Source organism: Tursiops truncatus, chromosome 3 (genome assembly GCF_011762595.2).
Source record: "Tursiops truncatus isolate mTurTru1 chromosome 3, mTurTru1.mat.Y, whole genome shotgun sequence".
Taxonomy (NCBI): Eukaryota; Metazoa; Chordata; class Mammalia; order Artiodactyla; family Delphinidae; genus Tursiops; species Tursiops truncatus.
In genome coordinates, this window is record NC_047036.1 from 118,618,001 (window position 1) to 118,644,707 (window position 26,707).

The following is a 26,707-nucleotide window of genomic DNA, read 5'->3' on the forward strand; positions in this document are numbered from 1 at the left end:
GTCTTTTTTTTTTTTTAACATCTTTATTGGAGTATAATTGCTTTACAGTGGTGTATTAGTTTCTGCCTTTTAACAAAGTGAATCCACTATACATATACATCTACCCCATATCTCCTCCCTCTTGCATCTCCCTCCCACCCCTCTAGGTGGTCACAGAGCAACGAGCTGATCTCCCTGTGCTATGTGGCTGCTTCCCACTAGCTATCTATTTTACATTTGGTAGTGTATGTAAGTCCATGCCACTCTCTCATTTCGTCCCAGCTTACCCTTCCCCCTCACCGTGTCCTCAAGTCTATTCTCTACATCTGAGTCTTTATTCCTGTCCTGCCCCTAGGTTCTTCAGAACTTTTTTTTTTTTTTAGATTCCATATATATGTGTTAGCATATGGTATTTGTCTTTCTCTTTCTGACTTACTTCACTCTGTATGACAGACTCTAGGTCCATCCACCTCACTACAAATAACTCAATTTCATTTCTTTTTAGGGCTGAGTAATATTCCGTTGTATATATGTGCCACATCTTCTTTATCCATTCATCCGTCGATGGACACTTAGGTTGCTTCCATGTCCTGGCTATTGTATATAGTGCTGCAGTGAACATTGTGGTACATGACTCTTTTTGAATTATGGTTTTCTCTGGGTATATGCCCAGTAGTGGGATTGCTGGGTCATATGGTAGTTCTATTTTTCGTTTTTTAAGACACCTCCATACTGTTCTCCATAGTGGCTGTATCAATTTACATTCCCACCAACAGTGCAAGAGGGTTCCCTTTTCTCCACACCCTCTCCAGCATTTACTGTTTGTAGACTTTTTGATGATGGCCATTCTGACTGGTGTGAGGTGATACCTCATTGTAGTTTTGATTTTGCATTTCTCTAATGATCAGTGATGTTGGGCATCCTTTCATGTATTTGTTGGCAATCTGTATATCTTCTTTGGAAAAATGTCCATTTAGGTCTTCTGGCCATTTTGGATTGGGTTGTTTGTTTTTTTTGATATTGAGCTGCATGAGCTGCTTGTAAATTTTGGAGATTAATCCTTTGTCAGTTGCTTCATTTGCAAATATTTTCTCCCATTCTGAGGGTTGTCTTTTCGTCTTGTTTATGGTTTCCTTTGCTGTGCAAAAGCTTTTAAGATTCATTAGGTCCCATTTGTTTATTTTTGTTTTTATTTCCATTTCTCTAGGAGGTGGGTCAAAAAGGATCTTGCTGTGATTTATGTCATAGAGTGTTCTGCCTATGTTTTCCTCTGAGAGTTTGATAGTGTCTGGCCTTACATTTAGGTCTTTAATCCATTTTGGGTTTATTTTTGGGTATGGTGGTAGGGAGTGTTCTAATTTCATTCTTTTACATGTAGCTGTCCGGTTTTCCCAGCATCACTTATTGAAGAGGCTGTCTTTTCTCCATTGTATATTCTTGCCTCCTTTATCAAAAATAAGGTGACCACATGTGTGGTAAGCACAGTCTTTAACGGAACATCATACCACTTCAGGTTTAGTATAAGAATCTTAGAACAGTTCATTTCCACCTTTTCCCCCTTCCTCCTTTTGTGCCATTGTTATCATTCATTTTGTTTCTGCATGTGCTGTGAACCCCTCAAAGCATTGTTGTTAAACATATTTCCTTTACATAGTTTCTTCTCTTGTAAGGAGATTTCTTAAAGTAAGAAAAAAGTTATTTTATATTTCCCTACATATTTTTCATTTCTGGTGCTCGCCATTCCTTTGTGTAGACCCAAATTTACATTCGCTGTCGTTAACCCTCTGAAAGACTTTCTTTAACATTTCTTGTAGTGGTGGTCTGTTCATGATGAGTTCTTTCATTCTTTGTTCAAAAATGTCTTTATTTGACCTGTGTTTTTGAGAAGTAGTTTTGCTGGGTATAGAATTCTAGGTTAACACTTGGTTTTCTTTCAGTACTTGAAAGAAATTACTGTCTCCTGGACTGCATTGTTTCTGAAGTGTGCTTTCGATCTTTAGTCCTCTTTGTCTGTTTTTTTTTTTTTTCCTTTTGTAGCCATTCAAATTTCTTTCTCTTTATCACTGGTTATAAGCAATGTGATTATGATACACCTTGGTGTGGTCATCTTTATGTTTCTTATATTTGAGATTTGTTGAGCTTACTGCATTTTATAGGTTTCATTAAGTTTGGAAAATTTCGAGCCATTATTTTTTCAAATACATTTTTATTCCCCCACTCATGTCCTCTTTTCTTGGACTCCACTTACAAGTATAATAGCCTACTTTATGTGTTCAGTAGCTCACTGATGACTCTCTTTTTTTTTTTTGAAGTGTGTTTTTTTCTTTTCCCCTGTCAGTGTTTCATTTTGGATGGTTTCTGTTGCTGTGTCTTTAAATTCATTAATTTTGGTTTTTCCCCTGCAATAGCTAATCTGCTGTTAACACCATCAAGTTTATCTTACCTCTTGCATTGTATTTTTCATATATAGAAATCTGACTTAAAACTTTTTTTCTATCTTTCATGTCTCTCCTTAACATGCTCCTGCTTTCCTTTAACTTTCTTAAGCTTATACAGTATAGTTATAATACTGTCTTAATGTTTTTATGTACTATTTCTATCATATGTGACATTTCTGGATCTGTTGTTTTTCCTCCTTATTATGGGTTTTATTTTCGCTTCTTTGCATGAATTTTTGATTGGATTCCAGATATTGTAAATAATTTTGAGTGCTGGAATTTTTGGTGCTCCTCTAAATGTTGTTGGGCTTTGTTGTTCTGGGGTGCTATTAAGGTCTTTGGGGTTAGTGTGGTACTTCTGAGGCTTGCCTTTCAGCTTTGCTTGGGTGACTCCAGAACAAACTTTAGTGTAATCCAGAGGTTGGCAAACTGTGGCCCACAAGCCAGCTGCCTCTTTTGGGAAGTAAAATTGTTTTGGAACACAGCTACACCCATTTGATGACATATTATCTGTGGTATGTTTTATGTTGACATATTTTATGCTCCAACAGCAGAACTGGGTGATTGCAGCAGAGGCTGTGTGGCCCACAGCCTAAAATACTTAGTATCTGATCCTTTAAGAAGTTTGCCAACATCTGGTTTAAGCTAATTGGGCCTCCATATTGAAGCAACACTCTCCTGAGGACCTTCCTGATATTCCATATATTAGGAATTCTCTCCATTCTTGTCAGTTGGAACGTGAACTACTCTTGGCCCCACATGAGCCTCTGGTGGTTGTTCTATCTGTTTCATTAGCCCTTCCTGCACTGCAGCCTGAAAATGCTCTTCAGGCAGTGAGCTGGGGCACCCTTAGGGTTTAATCTGTTTCCCTTCCCTCAGGGGATCATTATCTTGTGCTTTCTGTTGTCCAGTGTTTTAAAACTGTTGTCTCATAAAGCTTGTGTGTTTTTCTGTTTGTTGAAGGGGTAGAGTCAGTCTCTGTTGCTCCATCATTGCTGGAAGTCAACACCCCTCAATTTTCTCATTTTAACTTTTTCTTGCCTGATTGGAAGAGTAATGTGTTTATAACCTACTGATTTCTCTGCAGCATTGGATCTGATTTGCCACTCCTGACTTCTGTAATTTTTCTACTTTCACAAACGTATCTCCCCCATTTGTGATCTGTTTCTCCTCTTCTTTGCTGGCTCTGCCTCTTCTTTCTGCCTTAAATATTAGGATAGCTGATAGTGTTAACCCTGGTCTGTCCCCCTTCCTTTATCGTCCTGTAACTTCAACCACCATCTGGATAGGGTTGCAATAAATGCTTAGGGATTTAAAGTACAGCTTGGAGTTGTTCAGTCCTGGATTGAAATCTTGGTTCTACCGTTTGTTGTAATGTGGACAAACTCAAGTTCTCTGGGAGTTAATAAGAATAATGTCTATTTTTTTTTTTTGGTGCCCTTAATATATACCTGGTGATGTACTAAGAATTTTGTTCATGTCATCTCTAACCCTTCACAACAGTTCTATGAGGGAGATACTTTTTTTTGTTTTTTTGCAGTACGCGGGGCTCTCACTGTTGTGGCCTCTCCCGTTGCGGAGCGCAGGCTCCGGACGCGCAGGCTCAGCGGCCATGGCTCATGGGCCCAGCTGCTCCGCGGCATGTGGGATCTTCCCGGACCGGGGCACGAACCCGTGTCCCCTGCATCGGCAGGTGGACTCGCAACCACTGCCGCAGCAGGGAAGCCCGAGGGAGATACTTTTGTTATACCCGTTTATAAATGGGAAAGCCAAAGTTCCAAGAAGTGAAGTCACTTTTCCCAGGTGCACAAGCCAGAATTTGGACCCATATCTGTCTGACCAGACTAGGTTGACCACCTGCCCTGGTTTTGCTGAGATTTCCCTGGTGTTATAACTGAAAGTCCTCACTAGGGAACCCCTCAGTCAAGTGTGTTTGGCCACCCTAGTAAATTGCTCTGCTCTCCCTGGATCTCCTCTCTTCTCTATACCCACGTAATACTTTTCGTGTAGTTTAAACTCTTGTCAATGCATGTGAACCGCTTCATGGAGCGCCTGACATACAGTAAGGGCTTAAAAGTGGGAGCTGTGATTCCTATTCGCATTTCTAACCTTTCTGAATCTCTTGCAGCAGGCATTTGTTATTCTGATTGGACGCCCACTAGCTGAGCATCATTCTTCTGTACAGGGAATCTCCCCCCTTATGAGGCAGGACCCATTTCCGACTCCAGAGACTGATCCCCACTCCCTGTCCCCAGCCTGGTAGCTACAGCACAGGCAGGTGGCCCGTACTTGTGAGATGCTTGTGACCCCAGCTCTGATCAGAAACAGGGCCCATGCAGAATCCGTCCTTTGAGGATGGCGGTGGCGGCCACATTTCAGAACTCAGCAGTGTCCTGGAAGCAGAGTCCTGAGTCAGAGCTGTGAGCTACAGTCTTGTTTCCAGTGGTTTCAACAAGGGGTTCCTCACTGGACCAGATTAGGATGAATGTAATGCTTGCTCCTGTCTGCGGAGGTTCCAGTCTCGGTTCCGTGGCCAGTCTGGAAATTCTGTAAATTACCAGATCTCCTTTAGTAATTTCCTCATCTACTTGAATTAGCTGCAGTTGCTTGCTTTTCTCTGCAGCTGAGACTCAGCTCTGATTGATACCTGTACCGTCTGGATGTTGTGGGCGTTTCAAACTTAGTGGGTCCCAAACAGAACTCATTCCCTTCCCTCAGGGACCAACAGCATTTTACTCTGAATCTCAAGCACAATTCCTCAGTACATACTGGATTTATGGAATTAGAAACCATAGTCACCTTCAGCTCCTCTTCCCTAACCCCAGCCCCCTCAGTGTTTACCAAGGGAGGGTCCACCTCCCCTGGCTTTTCCTCAGTCTTTGCTGCCTCTGTCTTCACCCAGGCCTTGTGGCTTCTTGCCTTGATCATGGCGCAGCCTCGGATCTGGTCTTCTTTCTGCCATTCTCAGGAAGCAGAGAAGCAGAGAACATCCAGCATGGCTTGCGAGGGTGGAAGCTGAGGACAGAACGCCAAGAGAGAGCAAGGGGGATGAGGGTAGATTCAAACCCGAGAAATTCATGCCTGGAGTGGAAGAGAAAAAAACCTTTCTTTAAGGGTTTGAAAGGAGAAGGAGTAAAACAGTTGTTTCTTATTATTCACAGATTCTGTAGCTGGAGTTTCACCTACTCACTAAAATTTGTGACCCCCAATCAGTGCTGGTGATGCTTTTGTGGTCATTTGGGACGTGATCAGAGTGGAGAAAAATTTGAGTCCCCTGACGTGCACGTTCCCAGCAGAGGTGGAACAAGGTGACGCTTTGCCTTCTTTTCAGCTCATGTACAATAAATGTGTCCTTTTTACATTCTGTTCTGTGTCACATCTTTGGTATTTTTTCTTGGTGATTAATTACACTGTGTAGAATAGACCCCCAGCATAGTGTGGAAGTGCTGGCTAGTATTGCCAAGCGCAAGAAGGCTGTGATGTGCCTTATGGAGAAGATAGGTGTGTCAGATAAGCTTCCTTCAGGCGGTGGAAGGAAGTGCTGCTGACCCTGAGTTTAATGTTAATCAATCATACATATTAAACAAGGTCTTAAATGGAAGCACACCTAAAACAAAGAACGTATTGATCCTTTGATGAAATGTGACGAGAGGCTCACAGGAACCTAACCATCTATTTCCCTTAGGAACCGTGGTTCACTTTCATTAATTCAGTGTTCGCGGTGACTGTATGGCACAGAACTCCTGTGAATGAAAAGAACCAACTGCATTCTGGTGCTCACATTCAGCCCCTTGATCCTTAACAGTGCTCGATACGGAAAATGGGAAGTGGTTCATTGCATCCCCAAGTTTACTCTCTGGGAAATGATTATATCAGTCAGGATTCAACCAGAGAAGCATGAACCAGTAGGAGATATCTATTCTAATAGATGTATTACAAGGCTTATGTAATTGTGCAGGTTGGCTAAGTGAGCCCCAGATCCGTAGGGCAAGCCGTCAGGAAGGGAAGATGACAAGCCAGCTAGAACCCCATGGGCATGGCAGAAGCTGTTGTCCATAGCAGTCAGAAAGGGAGAATCCAGCAAAGCAGTTGTAGATCCAGCTGCTGTTGAATCTCTTTCTCTACGAAAAGCTCAGTCTCTTTTAAAGGCTCACCTGGTTAGGTTGGACCCATGGAGGATAATCATCCCTCCTTGTTGTCAACTGAATAGAGCCTTTGATCACATCTGTAAAATCTCTTCACAGAAGTCCCCACATTCGTGTCTGAATCACTGGGAGAAGGTGTGTGCACACCACAAGCTGGCCTCTGCCCTCTTCTGTCCGTGTCACTGAGTCTAGCCAGGTTAACACCTCTAAAGATCGTCACCATGACGCGTCAAATATAAGTTCTGACGCAGCGTGTTTCTCAGAGTTGGGATGATGGGTTCTGTGAGTGAAGTCACGTGATTTCACTTGGCTGTCTTCAAATCAATCCGAGTTTTATTCAACCTCCACCTCTCTCCTAGGACCAGGCACCATTCTAAGTGTTTGCCATAGAGAAAGGTACTTGGACAACATCCTTGTTTTATGTGTGGGGACGCTTAGGCACAGAAGTTAGCTGACTCAGTTAGGTGACGGAGCCGGGATTCGATCCCAGGTAGGCCAGAGCCAGAGCCTGTGCTCTGCCCCTTCATGCTGTGCTGAATCTCAACATGGCATTGCGACAAGTCATTTCCATTCTGGACTCTGACTTGTTTTGGGAGGGCAGGGTCTGTACAGGACCGTATGGGAACTTGGGGGCTTTGGTGGTCTGGTGGCAGAGGGGGAATGCTCTCTTGTTGGGGACATTAGTGTCCCTTGTAAGGGTTGGGCTGTTTGACTCTACTTGCAGAACTCTGGTCCCTCTTGCTTTTCTCCTGGGGCATGTGCCACCCAGAGTCCCTTGAATCATCTCAACCTCTGTTTTACAGATTCTCCATTTACCCCACACTCAGGCCTTATTCCACAAACACTGTCCCAGATGTTTCCTGAAACTTCAGCTGAATCTCCTGGCCAGGGTTAGACCCTCCCCGGAACTTTCCTGTAGGGCTCTGGCCATTCACGCACTCAAGCAACCAGTGTGGAGGCATTTACTGTGTGCCAGGCACCTTGCTAGGTTCTGGGGATACAGCTGTTCATAGGACAGACAAGCCCTCGATGCCTTCAAAGCCATTACATCCCCAGGTCCCAGAGAAAAGGCCTGGGGAGTAGGAATGCCTGTCAAACAGGAAAGCTGGACCCACTAAGCCTTGCATACTGCCTTTCTTCCTCATTCAGCAGTTATTTGCAAGTTTGTGTGTTCCTCTTTTCATAGGTGAACACATTAAAACAATTTTACATCGTTAAGGGTTCTTCATCTTCCTTGCCCCTTTTCTCCCCTGCCACCCCAAAGGTGACCCTTATCCATTTAATGCCTGTCTTTCCAGATCTTCCTTTCATGTGTTTCTAAACCAATATGAATATATTATATTTGAAAATGTTTATAATTGCACACAGTAGTCATTCCATAAATGCTTATTGGTGAATGAATGGATGAGTTTCCACATGTGTTTCTCCCAATTTCCTTGCTGCCCTCCCTGATTTCTGTACCCTCTCTGGGCACAGTGGCCACACCGGTGAGGAGGGTAAGAGCTCTGGATTCCTGGTTTTCCTTGTGAACCGTGTTGTCTGGATGTGGACAAAAGAGCTTGCTGTCAGTGTTAATTAGCTCAGGCTGCCATAGCGAAATATCACAGGCTGGGTGGCTTAAACAACAGAAGTTTATTTCTCACATCTCTGAATGCTGAGGAGTCCAAGATCAAGGTGCCAGCGTGGTTGGTTTCCAGTGAGAACTCTTCTTGGCTTGTAGACCGCTGCCTTCTGGTTGTGTCCTCACATTGTTGGGGGAGATAGAGAGATTGAGAGATCTCTTCCTCTTCTTAGAAGGCCACAGTCCTATTGGATTAGCTCCCTACACTATGGTTTCATTTAATCTTCATTACCTCCTATGGGCCCTTTCTCCAGATACAGTCGCATTGGGGTTTAAGGTTTCAACATAAAGATTTTGGGGGGGCCACATGTCAGTCCATAGCACTGTCTATGATGTCTGCATATGCCTCAGGGCCACCACATACAGAGCTCGGCTGCTCCAGTGCCCTGGTTCAGGCTCTGCTCCCAGCGGGCATGCTCTAGGATGTTTGTTGATGCATGCATTTCTTAGAGTAGAACTACTTGCCCTGGGACCTGGGGGAAGCTGAGGCCCTCCCAATGGCCTCCATCCCTAGCATTCCATGTGAATTAGTGGAAATTTCAGCCACCACTTTGTGAATGGTTCCAGATGTGCACGCTTGGGGAGAGTGAGATGGCTGGAAAGCCAAGCTTGAATTAAAAGTTCAATTAAGCTTAGGATGGTAGATGGCTACTCTCTCCCAAGGATCCAAGAAGGGGAAACAGGAGTATCATGAGATACCTCAGGCCTTTTGAAACTGGGGGCTAGCTCATACGCCTTGATGAAACAAGTGGCATACGAAAGCAGCATAATTAACTTTGTCCTTGGCTCAGATCTTGGTCGGTTTTAAAGGCTCAGAAGGATGAAGAGGCAAGAGAAGGAAATAGAGTCCACAGAGAGTTGTTGAGAAGGGAGAAGAGTTCACTGGGAGATTAAGGGCTAATTAGTTTTTGGAAGGCGGTTTCAAAGGAGAAACTGTCAGGAGTCACTGGGCGTGGCTCTGAGACACATTCATGTAGTGGTTTGGATGCTAGGGTGAAAGAGGGTGATGCAGGGTTTTAGGGGGATGGAGTGGATGACATTTGTGGAAGAATGTTGGGGGGAAAGGAGCTGCTGGCTCGATGTGGCAAGAATGCTCACAAGGCAAGCCGAACACGAAGACTGTGTGTTATCCAGAAATGAAATGTCTGCTTGATGTGGCCCAAGCGTGTGGCAAATGGGACTGAAAGTTAGATCAGGAAAAACCAGAGGGTTGATGGAGTAACAGGAGGACTGTGAAGCTGGTAACCTGCTGTCTGGGTGGGTCGACTCACAGCAGCTGTGAACTTGGACTTGGGGACAGTTGTTCAGTGTGGGGCATCCATTCCAGGTACCTGCAGTGGGGACAGTCACCGTGTATCATCAGGTAGTGTAGAAAGAATGTACCAGGATGGTTAAGATCAGACAAACTCCAGCACTTTCTGTGGGCAAGTTATAATCTCTGCAAAGCCTCGGTTTCCTCACTGGTAAAGGTGGATAAAAATAGTACCTACCTATTAGGGCTGTTGAGAGGACTAAACTAGGAAACGCCTGGTAAATGCATGGTAAATGCTTAACAAATGTTAGCTGTAATTTCACAGTTAAGCAATACAACTTGTGTCCTTGTGATAAGGAAGGACATTTTTACTTCACTTTCTTAACTCACCGAGAAAAGGCACGTGGAGAAGGAAATAAACAGAACACAGGTGCAGTCAAATGGATTTTAGCCAAAGTCAGGCCAAAGAGAGCAGAGGAGAGGGCTCGAGCTGTTGGTAGAGTGTTTATCAGTTAGGAGAGGGAATTGAGTAACACAGGAATGGGAGGATCGAAAGGGAGACAAAGGAGAAAAAGGAGGGAATTTTATCATTCTGTTACTCTGGCCGTTAGCAGCTTAGGTAGAGCGCCCACTCTGTACAGCGTGCCCCATTAGATAGGGGGTTACATGGGGATAGATGGACCGGCCCTGTCTCATGGTCCTCACGGCCCACCTTGTCATGATTGGCAGAGTGAGTGTAGCAATGGCAGAAGAATTAAATCCTGAACACGGGCAGGAGCACTAGTCCAGCAGAGGCCTGATGCTGCCTGACTGAAGGCCCACGCCCTCAGGGACTCTCTGTGTATCCAGGACAGAATTGGAGTGCCCACTCCTGTGCTGCAGTGTGCCAGGTGCTCTGGGAAGCATGCAGCCTGATCTCTGATTTTAGTCCAAGTTCAGAAGGAAGTACGTGGAGAGAACATTCAGGAGGCTCTGATGAAATTCCAGGAGAAAGGAGATGAACCCCAAACAGGGGCCAGTGGGATTGAAGAAGAGAGGACAGGTGCAGGAGCCAGGGACACAGTGTTGGCAGATGTCAGGAGGACTCAGCGAGAATGTGGGAGAAAGGGCAAGAAGCCCAGCGGTCCTCATATTTTAGGGTGTTTGAGTCACCTGTAGGGCTTAATGCGACAGATTCCTAGCACCCCTCCCAGACCTACTGAGTCTGAATTTCTGCATTGGGCCCAGGATCTGCCTTTTTTAGCGGGTACCCCAGAGGCTTCTGATGTAGGTGGTCTGCAAGTCATGCCTTGAGAAATGCTGGATTAGAGAAGGTAAACATCTCAGCCTGGCCCTGCAGAGAGCAGAGTCTGAGGCAAGGGCTAAGGCACTTAAGTTTTATCAGGGAGGTGAAATCCCAGGAGTGGGAGGGGAAGTGGAGAAGATACAGTAGGACACGTGGAATTTTCATGCTGGCCGCTATTTCAGAATAAGCCATGAAGGATCAGGCAGCTGACTCGGCACGGGGGCTGCTGCAGGCAGTTTGCAGGAGGAATCGCGCCTCAGCGTAGTTGCGGCCTGATGGATATAGGGGAGTCTGGTTCTCTCCCCGTCCCGCCTGACCCCTGTTTCCCGTGGGTGAAAGTCACTGCACTGGAGCTCGCTCCCCTGCCTTTCAGAATTGTGTCAACTGTCCCCTTGGTGACTTCTCAGCAGGCCAGGTCCCATACCCCTGGCAGTAGAGGGGCAACCAGGGTGGGCAGGGTGCTGGCCTAGAGAGAAAGGAAGAAGGAAGCAGTGAGATGGGGCCCAGCTTTGTCTCCCAGTAGAGGAGGAAGTCAGGCTGGGAAAGGTGGATTGCCAGTTCCCGTAAGGAATTAGAGTTTTGAAGCTGGAGAGTAAGAAGAAAGATTTCTAGGGAAATGATCTAAATGGAATTACATTAACAATGGCAATAAGAAAGGAAGAATTTGTATCCATAGTAAATGTCTTTAAATTCTTCTTTGTTTGTATTTCTTGCCCCAGAAAAACACCAGTGGTCAAATGACACGTGTGAGCGGTGGCGAGTTTTGGCAAAAGGGACGTGGCAGAAATTCAAGGTATCACCTGTATATTTTTTATCCTGAATTAAGTTTCTCCCTTCTCAGCCCAAAGTTCTAGTAAAAGGTTCCACTTGGATTAAAGAGCAAATGAGTTTGTGAATCTCATTCAAAATCCCTCATCTTTTTTCCTCTGAAGACCTATAAGTTCCTAAGATGCTCTGAAAGGAATTTAAAACTAATAATTGTAATTCTTAAGGGCTGCCAGTGGCCTATGGGATTCCAGAGAGTAATAACCTCATTTAACACTTACGTGAAGCTTTCCGTCTGTGTGTTACCAGAACTTGGTTAACATTACACACTGGCAAATGCATTCGTCTGTCATAGAAGTAGGGGGAGTTTAGTCACAGGAAGTTTAAATAACCGATCGTGTCGTGTAAGGAGCCAACAACGAATAGATGCTTAGATTTATTTTCTGCTGTCATCATGAACAGAAGTATTTTATCATCCTGAATAAAAGTATTTCAGATGGCAATGAGATCAGATCCTAGGAAGAAGATCAGATCAGATCTCCTGACAGTCATAAAGATGTTGATAACTCAGTGGCGACAAGTTGACTTTAGTTTGTATGTGTGTGATGTCTGGGGGCAGGGGGTAAAAATTTGCAGCTGTTGTTTATTTATCTATTCATTTATCTATCTAACTGAAGTATAGTTGATTTACAATGTTGTGTTAATTTCTGTGGTACAGCAAAGTGATTCCATGTCTGTGTTTATACACTCTTTTTCATATTCTTTTCCATTACAGTCTATTACAGGATACTGAATGTAATTCCCTGTGCTATACAGTAGGACCTTGTTGTTTATCTTAGTCTCTATATAATAGTTTGCACCTGCTAATCCCAAACTCCCAATCCATCCCGCCCCGCCGCCCCTCCTTCTTGACAACCACAAGTCTGTTCTCTGTCTGTAAGTCTTTTTTGTAGATAGGTTCGTTTGTGTCATATTTTAGATTCCACATATAAGTGATATCATATGGTATTTGTCTTTCTCTTTCTGACTTCACTTAGTATGATAATTCTAGGTCCATCCATGTTGCTGCAAATGGCATTATCTCATTCTTTTTTATGGCTGAGTAATATTCCATTGTATATATGAACCACATCTTTATTCATTCATCTGTGGATGGACATTTAGGTTGTTTCCATGTCTTGGCAATTGTGAGTAGTGCTTACAGCTGTTTTTAATACAATCATGGTGCTTGTGAGTAGAGGTAAAGGATGGGTGAGGATGGGTAGAAAACTCATGATTTGAGGTAGAAGTTAAAGGACAGACAAATGAATAAAGTCTGGATTATTAAGTGCCTGTAGTCAATGTCATTACTTTGAATCGAGAAGTAAAGGTTTTGAGCAACTGAAAGGGCAAAATGGGGAATAGGAAGAAATGCCACGCTAGCATCACGTAAAGAAAGAAAAGGGCGAAGAAAGAGAGAGAGATTATTGTAGGAAGTAAATGTAGTCCATTAAGGAATTTATTGCAGGAGATATTGGCCATAAAGAAAGAAGACTCATGAGCTGCATGTTTTAGAGAGAGTGACTATTGGGGACTGGATCTATAATGCTCATGCAACAAAGTTTTACTGAGCAACAGATACATACACGGCCCTGAGAGAGCAATGAGAAGAGTTTGTGTCTTGCTTCCTTGGTCACGTCTTTCCTCTCTGGACCATCAGGAACTACATACCTGTTTAGAGAAAGAAAGACAGAAAATATCGTTAAAAAGGATGCTTTGTCCACAAGGTCTCTTCTAGCTCTAGAATTCTTTGATTCTGGGCCAAGATCCCTAGAGCTCCACAGAGGCTGTAGCAAGTATATTCTTTTCAGGCTGGATCCCTATAGGGTTGGATGGTTGTTGTTGTGATTGTTTTAACGTCCTGCCTCCCAATCTTATTTCTGCCAGATAGGTTCATGTATTTTTTTGCAAATGGATGGAAAGCCTAACCGAAGCCAGCTTAAGCGTGGAAGTAATTTATTGGCTCCCAGTACTGAAAAGCCGTGAGTGGATTTATTCAGGAATGGCTGGATCCAGGACCTTAAGTGCTATCACAGTATTCTGAGTTCCCTCCTTCTCTCTCTTGGTTCTGCTTCCCCTGGGTTGTTTCCATTTTCAGATCTGCTCTTCCCTGTGGCAGCAAGATGACTGCCACAGCTTCAGACTCATCACCTATACACCTCCAGCTTGGATAGGGAACATATCTACCCAAGCAGGAGCTCCCACGCACATCCTGTAAGTCATGCTGATTGTACTGGTTTGGGTCAGATGCCCATCCTGGAATCAGACGCTGTGGCCGGAGGGATTAAGTTGTGCTGATTGGTCAGAACTGGGCCAGCGTTCCTCCCGGCCAGCGCCTTGTGGACTGGGAAGCTTGGGAAAGCGTAACCAGGAGACGAGGAAATGGATTCTGGTGAGCCAAAAATTAATACTCTGCCACCCCAGGCCCAGTGAAACCTAGGGAGAGACCTGAGGTTCTGATCCCAACACCAAGAAGAGGTCAGAGGGGGGCAAGAAAGACTTCCGATCCAGAAATGGCCCCGGGATGGAATGACGTGTCCCGGGTGGCAGCTCGCTGCCGTTTGTTCCACGGGCTAAGCAGGGATTCTGTGTAACCCTGGTACGTAGCTGCTTTCAGGAGATCACGGGGTGGTGTGTGCGGAGGGGGAATCCTCCACTTCCTGTTTAGGATTACACTCTTCACCCTCCCCTCCCACGCAGGCCATATGTTCATTCTAAGCCTCAGCATCCAGCCAGAAAAACCCTTTGTGTTTTCTTGGCAAAACTAGGGCCCAGTAATTGAAGTCCATATGCAGAGCTGCTCCCCCCAGCCCACACCGAGGGATTTTAATTAGTATGTAATTGGTCAGAGAGGTACTATCAAATAGCTCCCAGTCTGGCCGGCTGGAAATGCGGTACTTGAAAAGTCCCAGACCAGAGAGGGATAATAAATGCTTTCAGTTCCATCTGTTGGAATGATTTGTTTAAGGTAGAAATTTCTGTTCTGTTACTATTTTTAACGATTCTGCTCCTAGTGTTTCTTCAAATCACGTAACAGCTACCAGAGTATTCACAGGAGGTAGGACTGTAAGCGAACTAGAAGAAGGCTTAGCAAATCCATGTTTCTCCCTTCAAAGAAATTCATAAAATTCGGTGGGGATGGGGATGGAAAGAGGTGAGCTGGGCATTTGTTTTGAGTAGCTGGGCAGGAACTTCGGCTTATGTCCATCAGGACAACAGCCATCAGGGAAGTCAGCCTGTTGGCAGTTTGTGATCTTTGAAATGAGGAGCGCCCGTGTCCTTTAGCGTTGCCTCCACAGCACCATGTGAGTGAGTCTGTCTCCACGGGAGGAAGGACTTGGAATTCACCTTGGTGGACAAGGGTCATCAGCAGAGGAGAAGCAATGGGGGCAGGAAGCAGGGAGGCAGGGATCTCATTGCCCTGTGGTAGCGTGCAGGCTAGAGGGAAACTGCAGTGATGAGAACGATGATGATAAGTACTATTGTCGTAGTAGCGACGCTCTCATCACCGTCATCGTCAGGGCAGCCAGCATGTACTCTGTGCTCACTGCAGACTTGACACCATGCTCAGCATCTTCCGTGAGTCGTGATGTTCACACTGTCTGTGACGTTGCTCCTATCGCTGCCCTGTTGCATAGATGAGGAACTGAAGACTCCTATGGCTTGGCTGGCTTGCTTGAGGTTACCAGCTAGTCAGTGGCTGAGCCGGGGTTTGAACCCCTGTGGTCTAACTCCAGAGTCTGGGCTCTCAACCACCAGGCTTGCTCCCTCCTCCCCAGCATCACCAAGTGCCTTGGTTTTGCTTGAAGAACATATCCTGGAAAAAGGAAGGTAGAATGTCTCAGCTCTTGTGCTTTCCTACCCAGCTCTCAAGTATGGAAGTGAGGTGTTGATACCTGCCAGGGCCACGCCCAGAGGAGGGATTGAAACGTGTGTGGAAGGGATGGGGGCAGACTAACCTTGGATGGGCCTCTCTGTCCCTTCATGTGGCCGGAACCCTGAGGGTCCAGGCAGTGTTCCCTGCAAGGGACTTTCTCTCCTGTCTTCTCACTCTGCTACTTAGGGGCTAAAAGATGGGTCCTGCTCCTGCCCTGTTTGCCCTTCTAGGTGGAAGTTGTCTTTGAAGAGATGCTTGTGCTCAGTCATTTGGCTTGAGGCCTGTGCCCACTGGGAGAAGGCCTGGCTTGTCTTTTTCCAACCTCTTCTCTTGTCTGTCTGTCGGTTCATCCATTCATTCAACCCTGGTCCTTCTCTCCAGTGCACTCATTTTCTCTCCCTTGGCTGGAGAAGGTCTGGGAAGGTGGCCTGGGTTTACTCCACTCTGGGCATGGAGTCCATCACCCCATTTCCTCTGCGTGCTGTTCTCCCTCGGATGTCACAGTGGTGGCTGGCTCTTGTTGGAGGATCAGAACTGGGCCTGGGAGTGAACGTTCTGGACCTTCCCTCTTGGTCAGCTCGCTCTAGTAGGGAGTCCACAGCCCAGCCGGTCTCGCTGGAGTTTTGCTCAGAGCCCGAGGCCAACACCCACCAATAATAAAGTGTCATTTGGCCTTGCTTGTTCTCTGTGTGCCCTTTTCCCCCACGGGCCTTGTGGGGACAGTGGCTGGTTTGTGGCAGGACTTGGGGTTTTCTGTGTCCCGGCCAATCCCATCATGATGCCGTGTTGCTCTCACTTCTTCAGACGCTGTGTGCACGTACCCTGTGCTTGCCCGCCGGTGCTAGACAGACTGTTGCCAACCGAGATGGGTCAATCTGTGTGAATGGGATATGGATTGAAGGAGAGGGGAAGAATCTGTGCTTGTGTCATGGGGCCCTGAACAGAATTCAGGAGATGTAAGCGTTTGTGTAAAGCAGCACAGAACCAGGAAATAGGGAAAAGGAAGGAAGGAGGGAAGGAGGGAAGGGGGGAAGGGGGAGGGGGAGGGGGCAGTTTTTGGAAATGACAAGAAACGAAAGTCAGGAAGTCTGGCTTCTAGATGGAAGTCCTTTTTGAAGAGAAAACTAGTGATTGTTTAAAATGCTGTATTGAACATAAATTAGAGGGGATTAAGGCTAGAATCTAGAGTAGGTGTTATTTGTCTCACCCTGAAATCCTTGCTTCTAGAAGGCTTTCTCCTTGCAAAATAACAGTATTCGGGGTTTGGGTCGTGATGCTGTATGAATAGATGTTGGTTTAGAAGAATAATTTTACTAGCTGCCCTATGAGAGCTATTTATAGTATTTTTCCTTTCTGTGACATCTAAAACAAAGGTTGGTTTAAAAAAATCTTTGTAGCATTCCTGGTAAAACTAAAGGCCTTGCCTGACACTGCATGTGGTTCGGTTTATAATCTAGGGATGGTTCCAGCATGCAGAGATTCAAAGTGGGTTTCTTTGTGGCTTGTCTGCACCTGCCGGAGATCTGGTGCGCCGATTAAAGTTACAAGGCAGCTATTAGCCACCAACTGACACCAAGATTATAGGTTAAAGTCTGAATTGGTTTAAACGGTGTCATGTGTCCAGCAAGGCAGAGAGTGAGGTGGGGGACATGTGTTTGGCAAATGGTAAGAAGCCACTCCAGTCTGGGGAAGGACGTCTTCTTCTTAACAGTTACACACCAAGAGAAGTGGGGTCGGGGTAGGTTTGTAGGAAAAGCCTTGAATCTGGAGTCAGGCAGACCTAAGTTCTGAGTCCTGGCGGTGTGACCCCAGTGAGCCTCAGTTTGTCATCTTAAAAATGGGAATGATAATCCCTGATTTATAAAAAGAATTCAGGGAATTGGAAAAATCACATCATTCTTAGTGGCATTAATGCGACAGAGTTACACTGAGCTGCATTAACAGAAAATGAGCAGCGGGACTTCCCTGGTGGTCCAGTGGTTAAGACCCTGTGCTTCTAGCACTTCCACTGCAGGGGCGCGGGTTCGATCCCTGGTCGGAGGACTAAGATCCTGCGTGCCCTGCGGCATGGCCAAAAAATTAATAAAAACAAAAAAAAAAAGAGAAAGAAAATGAGCAGCAGCAGCATTGGAAGGAGGAGAATGTTGTAGAAGCATCGAGCCTGCTGGATTGGGGTACAGTGTGATGGAGAGAAAGGAGTCCCCCAGCCCTGGATTCAAGTCCTGGCTCCAGAACTTACTAGCTACTTGACCTTGGGCAACCTCTCTGAGCCACGGTGTCCTCATCCGGACACTGGGGACAACACTGACAGCGACCTCACAGGGCTGTTGTGAGGAGTAGATGATTCGCTCCAGGTCAGTGCTGGGCTCACGGGCTCCGGAAATGCTCGCAAGTGTTAGTCACTTTCGCTGTTAGTCACCTAGCTCCATCAAGCAACACTTCTCCCTCCGGCATCACCGCTATTTATTCTAAACTGGGATTTCTTTCTCTTCCTACAAGTATCCTCAGAGGCTTCCTACAAGCATTCCTCAGACTTCAGTAATTGGAGGCCCCCTGCCCAATTTTTGCCACCTATGCATGCCTCCTCTCTTGTTATTTATTATTTTTTCTTCAAGTCAACTTTTTAATCCTTAAATGCACTTAAAGGAAACTTCACATCACAATGGTAAGTGAAAATCTGTGTAGATCTTAAAATAGAGTGTTTATGACTCACCTGAAATTTCTGCATGCACCGCCACACACATGTGTATTATACTTGGGGTAATATTGGTCTAATCCTTTGCTAGTCGAAGCGTGGTCCCTGGACCAGCAACATCAGTATCCCCTGAGAGCTTGTTAGAAATGCAGAATCTCAGGCCTCACCCCAGACCTCCTGACACAGAATCTGCAATTTAAGAAGATCCTCAATGATTGGTATACTTTTGGGGGGGGACACTTATTCATTTTGATATTGAGGTGAAATTCACATATATACTTTTAAGGTTTGAGAAGCAGTGGTCTAGGGGATCTTTAAAGTTCCTTCCAACTCCGAGAACTAATGCCAAATATTGATATTTCTCCCTCTTTCTGAGATCCAGGTCCATATTTCCAACCTAGGTGTTCTACTCTCAGCCTGAACCCCACCTCCGGCCTCTCCTAAGAGCTCCCATTCCCCCAGATGCACCTGAAACCATCTTTAGCTCCTTCCTCCCCCACCCGCACTTCAGTTCCTGCCAAGCAGACCCAACTCGATCTCCATCAAGACGTTCTCCTTGGAATTCCCTGGCGGTCTGGTGGTTAAGACACCGCGCTTCCACTGTGGGGGGCACAGGTTCAGTCCCTGGTCAGGGAACTGGGATCCCGCGTGCCGCGCCACATGGCCAAAAAAAAAAAAAGGATCTCCTCAATTCCTGTAGCTCCCCCTGCACTGCGGGCCCCTCATCTGAGGGCTGGCTGTTGCCCTCTCCCTGTATTCTTTTTCCTCCAGGGGATCCTTGCTAGCTCCGTGTTCCCGAGGCACAAGTGTGGTCATATCATCCACTCTTCAGTCACCTTGTGGGATTCCCTATTACCTACCATGGAGCGACCAGACTCCTCAGTCTGTCCTTTCAGGCTCTCCATTATTTTACTGATATCAGGCTCCCGCCTACATATACCCTGAGCTGTAGACAAGTCGTACAAGGCATGGTTTTATACAAAGCTTTCCCTGCCTCCGCGTCTTTGCTTATGCTTTCCCATTTCTGAAATGCGTTTCTCTCCAGCCTCATGATTTCACGTCTCCACCTCTCAAAACTCTTCCAGTCCAAGACCTCTGCTCACGTTTCACCTCCTTGCTGAAGCCTTCCAAGGCTCCCCAGCTCCATAGCTCTCCTTAATTTCCACCGCCTATGGTGACCTCTGCCTTTTAGCGTGGTTGTATTAGGACTAATCTTAACTCTTCAAGCCTGTACAGCAGGTATGACTCTTAGTGCCACCATGTCAATTTAACTCCCTTTAACTCAGTTTCTATTCTGAGCTCCCCATCTGCTTGCAAATATACCATCCCATTCTCCATGACACTCTCTTTGGCCCCAGGCCGCATTCTCAGTGCTAGAGGATTGGGGCCAAGGCACCTGCGAGGTGGTATATCGCGTCCTCAGATGCCATCTGTCCAGCTGGCATCTACTGGAATGTACATCATTCTGTTAAGCCTTCAATCACTGGACATGTAGGTCGCTGCTGCCTTATCTCACGTTTCCCTTTGCAAGGCCTCTTAGGTCCTGCTGCTGTACTCTCTTTACTGCACTGGTGTCTCTCTTGGACGCACAGGGCCCTTTTCTGCCCTGTGCCATGCTGGAGCCGTGCAGCTCTGCACAGCTGCCTGACATTTTAGTGTATCACGCAGCTCTACCACCTAGCTGAGGTCTGGGTGCTTCACAGGGCATGGGTCAGCCCTGCGCTCAGAGCTTCCAAACCCATCTGGAATTTTTGTTGTTTCCTTCTTCCTTAGAGGTCACCCAGTTGGAAAGGTTGGAGTCAGGAAGCCTTATACGATCATGTATTTTCCCTCAAAGTGTTAATTACCAGAATCTGCTCCATTCCAACAGGCTGTAGACTTTGAAGCTCAAAAGGAATTTTTTCTCTCTGCTTTCTCATCCCCAGACTAGCCTGTCAGACTGATTAGGGCGAGGGCCATGGATACAAAGAAACCTGGGGAAAAATCCACCATTAATATTATCAACTATTATCCTGCTACATGATTTGTAAACTGCTCGGGGACAGGGAACTCTGTTAATTCATTCTGATATGTCCCTACAGTAACTGAAATAGTGCGTGCACAGAGAAGGCACTAAACACACGGTTATTAGGCAAGAATATAAATGATAGGTTACTTAAAAAAATTATTTAGTTTATTTATTTTTGGCTGCATTGGGTCTTTGTTGCTGCCCGTGGGCTTTCTCTAGTTGTGGTGAGCAGGGCTACTCTTCGTTGCGGTGCGTGGGCTTCTCATCACGGTGGCTTCTCTTGTCGCGGAGCCCGGGCTCTAGGTGTGCGGGCTTCAGTAGTTGTAGCACACAGGCTCAGTAGTTGTGCCTCGCAGGCTCTAGAGCGCAGGCTCAGTAGTTGTGGTGCACGGGCTTAGTTGCTCTGCAGCATGTGGGATCTTCCCGGACCAGGGCTCGAACCCGTGTCCCCTGCTTTGGCAAGCGGATTCTTAACCACTGTGCCACCAGGGAAGCCCTAGGTTACTTTGATTCTGTATTATTAGTGTCATATTCATGGTTTTTTATCTCACTGATGCTAACAGATATCCATCTCTCTATATATGATGATAAAATAGGAAGAGAGAAAAAAAAACTCTGGTGATTGGGCTGACTGGATAAAATCTACTAAATAAATGAGAATAATGATATCTGACAGTCATTTATTCATTCAGCCTATTGAATGAGGACTTTCTCTGGGCCGTACACTATTGTGGGGGGCATTGGGAGATATTTGTGGGTGAGACATTCAAGGCCCCTGGTGCATTTGTGAGGAAACAGGTAATTGACACATGCTCAAATAAACAGGGTAACTTCAGAAATAGACAAGTGCTGTGGAGATGATCACACGCGTAAATGTACAATTGGTAAGTAAGACACACAGAGAGACCTGGCAGGGATGCTTGTGCCAAGATCTGAAAAAGGGGTAGGAGTAACCAGCCAAAGGAGACAGTGAAGGTGAGGGAGAGGAGGAGGGGCAGGTCGTTTCAGGCAGAAGGAAGGGCACGTGCAATGGCCCTGTGGCAGGGAGAAGCATCATATGTATACTAAGTATATAGAGAACGAGGGGTGTGTGAACATGAGGAAGGAGGTGAGCCGAGGCAAGTGCTTCCTTTCATCTTCTCATCCAGTGGGCAGGTATTTGTTGAATGCCCCCTATGTGCCAGGCACACACTGAGGCGCGGTGGTGAACCAGTGGACATGGTCCTTGCCCTCGTGGCGCTCACGGCCAGTCAGTAGAGAGAATGCTCTTTACGCTATTATGGCAAGCTAATGGCTTGTTTAATTGCTGCCTTTTATTTATTTAGGAACTCTTATCTTGCTAAATGTAATTTCTTCCTCTTAAAGGAAATGACAGCATGTTCTTAGTGCATGCTGTTTTGGAATAACATATTCCTGATGAGAGCATCACTTTTCAGCTAGGTAAGTCATGAGGTTGAGACCGAAAAGGCCAACATGGGTGTTGATTGTAGTTAGTCTGCTGATTGACTCTACTTACAACCCCTGATAAGGTCTTATGAAAACTCCGCATTCGCAGATGCCAAAGTGAGGCTGTCTGGAGGAGATGGGTAAGATCTGAGCTGTGTATTAGTTCATGGAGCACCGGCTGCCGTGAACAGATACACACCAGCATTTCAGTGGCTTATCATGTACGGGTTTATTTCTCACCAGATGTCTCTGGTCAGCAGACGGGTCTCCTCTAAGCGGTGCTTCAGCATCCCAGGTTCCTTCCATCTCGTGGCTCCACCTTCTTCAACTTGTAGCTCCCAAGGTCACACAGAAGGGGAAGGAACATGGCAAATTACCTGTGGGAGGTGTTTTTTTTTTTTTTTTTTTGCGGTACGCGGGCCTCTCACTGTTGTGGCCTCTCCCGTTGCGGAGCACAGGCTCCGGACGTGCAGGCTCAGCGGCCATGGCTCACGGGCCCAGCCGCTCCGCGGCATGTGGGATCTTCCCGGACCGGGGCACGAACCCGTGTCCCCTGCATCGGCAGGCGGACTCTCAACCACTGCGCCACCAGGGAAGCCCCCGTGGGAGGTTTTAATGGGCCAGGCCTGAAATGGCATCTGTCACTTCTGTCTGTGCCACTGGCCGGAACTCAGTCACATGGTCACACTGACTGCAAGGGAGGTTGGGAAATGTCGTCTAGCTACGGGCCCCCGAAGAAATGGAAACTGTTTTAATGAATAATGAACTGGTCTCTGTACCATCTGCAATTTAATTAATCCTGGTGCCTTTTGTACTTGGGTTCACATTATTCTGCGGCCTTTGTCTATTCCTTTAAAAAAGAAAAGGCCCAAGTTGGAAATATTTGAATTTTTCTTTGTTGATATATGGTTTAAATAATGATACCCCTAAAAGGGTTTCATTACTTTCACTTCCTTTTCTCTTTTCTTCTCCCCCCCTTCCCTTCCTTCCTTCCTTCCCTTTCTTCCTTCTTTTCCTCCCTCCCTTCTTCCCTGTGTTGAGAGTTAGGAATTTCCATTAATTCTGATTTAGAATTCACAGGTTTGAATATAGCCAGCTTGCCTTTCATATATTTGTCAGTCTAAAAATGTCAGTGGACAATTAATAAAAATTTAGAAACCACTTACCTCCATTCGGAGGGGGAATTAGAGGAGTATCGTTAGCTTTGAGAGCATAAGATCATTTGGTTTTGGGGCCACCTTATCTGACCACAGGAAAGGAGGGGAAGGAATTCAGGCTCTTCATGACCTAAACCCTCAGTATCTTGTTTCCATCCTTAATAACAAATGGGAAGGGGAGCAGTAACGGGGGCCTGTTTCTGAGAACTGTTCATTTTCTCCCTGATCATACAAGGCTGTGAAATGTGAAAGCATCAGGGACTCTGAGCACGGTTCCCCTAAATGCCCTGTTGCCCACAGGGAACCAGCCAAAGGCTGGGGTTGGCTTCAGATGGCTGGACAGGTGGCCTTGTAATTAAAACCTTTCCCTTCTAACTGCAGGCCTTGTTTTGCCAGGAATCTGAGGTGAAGAAAATGTTCTAGTTAGATTCCTATACCAGCTGCTTTGAAAGCTTCCTCACAGTTGTCCCCAGACCACAGCAGACAACCACATCTCTGCTTTCAGAATCTTGGGGACTTAGTGTTACTTGAGATGGGTCAAGCGGGCGTAGAGATGAGGGAAGATTTCTTCCTGATCTCAAAAGTTCGGAGCCTTTTGGAAGACTGGAACAGCACAAAAGAAAGTCTGGAATGTGTACATTTCCTCTTTATATCAACTTGGTGGGATGGGGCCATTATTAGTCCTTATGTTGTAGATGAGAGCACTGAGGCACACAGGGTTTAAGTAGCTTGATTGTGGTCAAGAGGTTAAGTAAGCATCAGTCAGGATTCACATCCAACTAGTGTTGACTCCAGGTTCAGGCACTGGTAACCTCTACTTTTTTTTTTTTTTTTTTTGCGGTACGCGGGCCTCTCCCTGTTGTGGCCTCTCCCGTTGCGGAGCACAGGCTCCGGACACGCAGGCTCAGCGGCCATGGCTCACGGGCCCAGCCGCTCCGCGGCATGTGGGATCTTCCCGGACCGGGGCATGAACCCGCGTCCCCTGCATCGGCAGGCGGACTCCCAACCACTGCGCCACCAGGGAAGCCCAGTAACCTCTACTCTTAAGCAGGTCCAAAATTTAATTCCTGAGCATCCTCTCCATATAGTCTCCATCTTCACTCTTCCTCCATCCTAGTTCATGGGCCCTCCACCCTCCCAGTTCCTCAGGCCAAAAACCTGGGAGTCATCCTTGACTTCTAATCTCATCCCCCCAGTAGAATTTACCAGGAAATTCAATTGCTTGTGTTTACAATCTATACCCAGAATCTGGGTACATCTCACCATTTCTAGTGCTACCAATACTGTAGTCAAAGCTGTACCTGTTCCGTCCTCTAGTCTACAATAGCCTTGACACTGATCTCTCTGTTTCTAGTCTTGCTGTCCTCTGGTCTCTTCCTGTGAAGAGCTCTCCACAAGATCATCATGGACCTGAGCCTCCTTTTCTCTCATTTACCGTCCCTAGGTGGCTGTGTTCATCTTTGTGGTCAGAGCTGCCTCCGCTCCTTGTCTCCCAGAAAGGGAATTAGAGAGGAAATCCTGGCAAACAGTTTCCTTTTAAACAAATGATGCACGATTTGTACACATCTCATTTCCACTCACATTTCACTGGCAAGTAAAAAGTCACACGGCCAACTTAGCTGCAGGGGCGTCTAGGAAATGTGGTCTTGGAATGGATTGTCGTATTCCCAACTCCTCAGGAAGAGCAGACTGGATTTGGACATAACTAGCCGTGTGCCACAGTCCAAGAGGGGAAGCAGGTAGACCTGTCAGGAGGCTGTTCAGGACCCTTAGGTAAGTGTTGACAGTAGCTTGACCTAGAGAAGAGGCAGTGGGGATGGAGAGAGATGGACAGATTTGCGATGTATTTTGGAGGTAGAATTGGGGGATGGGGGGTGTAGGGTTGAGGAAAAAGTGGGGATCAAGGATGATTCCCAGATATTTCTGTCTTGAGAGACACAGTGATGCCATTTTCTGGGCCGAGGAAGCCGTCTGGAGCGGCCGCCTGGGGACAGTGTGTGAGGCCTGTCGCTTAGAGGGTCCATCTTACATCATAGTGGAAGCAGCCACACCAGGTTGGAATGGCTCCCGGGGAGAGTCTGAGGGGTGGTCTGCCCTGGGGATCAAATGCGTTTTACCTTAAAATGCCTCAAAGGAAGGAGGAGGGCCGCCTATTTTTGGTGCATTGGTAGGCCAAGTTACTGGCAAGGTAGAGGTTGATTCAAGAAGCCGGGTGCCGTGGAGCCCAAATGGCATGTGGTTGCAGCCCCGGCTTAGGCCGGCAGAGCTGCTTTCAGTTTGGGGGAAGGGAGGAGCTCGGTAGAGGTACTTATTTTCCAGCACCTGGGCCAGAAAAGGTCATGCTCCCAGCACCTTGATGCCCCTTGACATTGAGGGCTCCTAAGTGTTTTTCTGTCTCCTGTTTGCCTGAGTTGGAGGTGGTGTAAGAACATGTGTTTGCAATTAGAGTAGTTAAGAGACGAGGGTCTGGAAGGATGACTGACTCCCCCAGCTGGGCGGTTACAAGGCCTGCTCTGGCCATTTTGAGAGGCAGTGTGGACGGGGGCTGGGGTGGAAGGCTCAGGGGTCAGACCCAACTTGAGGCTGATCAATTCTGAAAGAACCTACAAAGCCAAGTTGCTCACTCTGAGTCTGGGGCCAAGACGCTCAGCCTGAGATGAGCCCAGCTGGTTCTGCCACCTCTGAGAAGTGTGCCTGGGACAGTGCTAGTTTTTATAAATGTTAGCTATTTAAAAACATTGTTTACTATTAATTTCTAAATCACTCAGTATTGTGCCATGTGAGGTTCTTTTCACCTTTCTTTATTTTTGGCTGCGTTGGATCTTCGTTGCTGCACGCAGGCTTTGTCTAGTTGCGGCGAGCGGGAGCTACTCTTTGTTGCGGTGCGCGGGCTTCTCATTGCGGTGGCTTCTCTTGTTGCAGAGCACAGGCTCTAGGCTCACGGGCTTCAGTAGTTGTGGGCTCTGGGCTCTAGAGTGCAGGCTCAGTAGTTGTGGCTCGTGGGCTCTAGAGCACAGGCTCAGTAGTTGTGGCTCACAGGCTTAGTTGCTCTGCAGCATGTGGGATCTTCCCGGACCAGGGATCGAACCCATGTCCCCTGAATTAGCAGGCAGATTCTTAACCACTGTGCCACCGGGGAAGTCCCTTTTTCACCTTTTTATTTCACCACTGTGAGAGTTGAAGTTCAGTCTCTAGTACAGAGTACCATGGTAAGGGTTTGAAACATTGCTTGTGAATACATTGGTGTTCAGCTCACAAACTGGCTCTTTCGGCATCCACAGGGTTAAGCGTCATCAGGGCCAGGGTAGGTCATGGCCCCCATGGTCCTGCAGTTCAGGAAAAGGGCGTGAGGTCACAGGCCTGGGTTTGAGGCCAGCTCCCCCTTCTCTAGCTCTGGGACCTTGGGCCTTTGAGTAACTTGTGTGGCCTCCTGGGGTCTGTTGCCTTTTCTTTAAAATGGGGAGTAAGCATTTCCCTGCCTACCTTGAGGGTATTGTTGGGAGGATGCCACGAGATGGCCCATGAAGGCACTTGGAAGTCAGTAAACCGCAGCACAGCACAAGATGTCTCTGTGATCTCAAAGAAGTGATCAGAATACGGACATGAGGGCTACAGCGCTTTTAATTTCTGCGTGTAGTTACCATTGATGAGGAGGGAAAGGTGGTTTGATGTTGGGAAACCCAACTTGTGTTTATGGTAGAAGAAAAAAATACATTTAGATCAGTGTTAATAAGAGAAGTGGGGACAAGCCTTCATTTCCCTGTGATGACTGATGTGTTATTTCGTGATAACTGTGATTCTTGGATCAGCGAATTTGTTGTTATAGCCGTACTCTCACCCAAGGGTCAGAACCTGGGGGACAGAGGAGTGGTCATGATCCCATCCAACAGAGGTGGTGAAGGCAGAGCTGGACCCCCAGCTGCCATGCAGCATCTGAGCCCAGGGTTCACTCTGACCCACCACGTGGGGAACCCGTGTTAAATTCACCCGGGAGTGAGCA